The following is a 1,669-nucleotide window of genomic DNA, read 5'->3' as shown; positions in this document are numbered from 1 at the left end:
CGTTACGCCTTCATTGAATCGTGGCCGCCACTGTCGTTTCGAAACCGGGTGCTCCGGCTCAGTAGCCGAGCGCGCTAAGTACTGAATTGCCACGGCGGGTCGGTTTAGGTTAGATAACGCTTGTTGAGGTTAATTATAATTTACTTGTATTGATGTTTTTATTGGTTCGTGACATTCCATATACTTGAAAATCAGAAATTGGTTTTCAATAAAAAGAAATGGTGCAATAATTGTCCCAAAGTATTGGGACACCCGAACCACGGCGTAAGGGAAAGAAGGAAGGTAGAATTCAAAGAAGAAAGAGGTAAAGAAAGCCCGTACTGGAGAGCTCCTGAATAAATTCGACCACCTGGAGATCATTAACCTGCACTGACATCGCACAGCACACGGGCGCCTTTGCTTTTCGGCTTCACCAAAACGCGGCCTGCGCGGCCGGATTCGCACCCGGGAATAAATGAATGAAAAACTGAAAAACTTTATTTTCAGCTCAGGGCCACAGTGGCCTTTGAATTCTTGCGAGGCTTGTCGATCAGCTTGTGTTGTTATTCAGGCTTCGAGCAGGACGGCCCTGCCTTCCACTGCTCGTGTGTTGTGTGTTTATTGGTGCTACCTGCGTTTTCTTACTGGCCCATGTAACGTGATAAAACAATGAATGTTCCCCGCGGAGCGGGCATTTGCTGTCAAAAATAGAAGGGTAGATTTTTATTAGTAAACCGAGATCGGGGTATGTATTAGTCTGCAGTTGTCTTCAGGCAATCGACTTCACACTACTAAGGTTTTTGTAGGGAGGAGGTAGGTCCTCGTGAGGGCTCTTTGGTGTTCCAAGGTGGCTCTATACCGTCTAGTGACTGCGTCCAGTTCCCTTCCGTGTGCGCCTCTCGGTGGGCGTATGCTCGGGCGTTGCCGTCCGCACGTTGGTTTTCTTTGACAGCCTCATGGCCTCGTGTCCACGTGATGAAGCATGTCGTAAAAGCGATTGTTCTCGCCTTGAGTAGGCGGATGGCCGCGGTGGATATGCGTCCACTGCTTTACCCTCTGAATGCCTCTTGCGAGTCGGTAATTATGTATGCATGAGGCTTCCCACCCTGGGTGATGGCGAGTGTGACGGCTCCTTCCTCAGCCTCAAGGGTGTTGTTGCTTTTGATCGAAGCGCGGATGATTTCTCTGAGCTGGTGATCCACCACGCTGGCTACCGAGCAGTATCGTTTTTTGTATGTGGTTGCGCGAACGTATTATATGCGTTTTTTCCTGGCTAAGCTTCTTTCGTAGGCTTCCGATCTTGCCTTTCTTCTTGCCTCGTGTATATCTGAATTCTTGTTTCCCGGACCAGGGCTGACCTCAATGATCCCTTGGACTTCATTCGGTGTGCTCGCTGTGTTGTTGATTTGTCTCAAAGCATCCCTTATGCCGCGTAAACAAAGCGTGTTTATGCTCGTTCGGTACAGCATGAGTCTGGTTTTCTCCGTGAGAAGATAGCCCTCGATATTTTCTTGCACTGTGTTGTTTATGCCCAGTTTAAGAAATTTCTCCGCCGAAGTGTTGACCGGCAGTCCGAGGGCGCATTTTTAGGCTTCCCTACGAATTTTCTAATTGTTCCTTTTCTTGCTCTAGCTGTGTTTGGTAGGGGATGCTGTATAATGTCCTACTGATCACGAGGGCTTGTACTAGC

General features: G+C 48.6%; 1 pseudogene; it reads right to left on the bottom strand.

Annotated features, from left to right (window-relative positions):
* Nucleotides 1-482: 482 nt before the first annotated feature.
* Nucleotides 483-1,448, bottom strand: LOC144102602 (uncharacterized; annotated as a pseudogene).
* Nucleotides 1,449-1,669: the final 221 nt, after the last annotated feature.

This window comes from Amblyomma americanum, chromosome 8, assembly GCF_052857255.1.
Source record: "Amblyomma americanum isolate KBUSLIRL-KWMA chromosome 8, ASM5285725v1, whole genome shotgun sequence".
Classification (NCBI taxonomy): domain Eukaryota; kingdom Metazoa; phylum Arthropoda; class Arachnida; order Ixodida; family Ixodidae; genus Amblyomma; species Amblyomma americanum.
The sequence above is the reverse complement of the archived record's forward strand: the minus strand, read 5'-3'. Positions and strand labels throughout refer to the sequence as shown.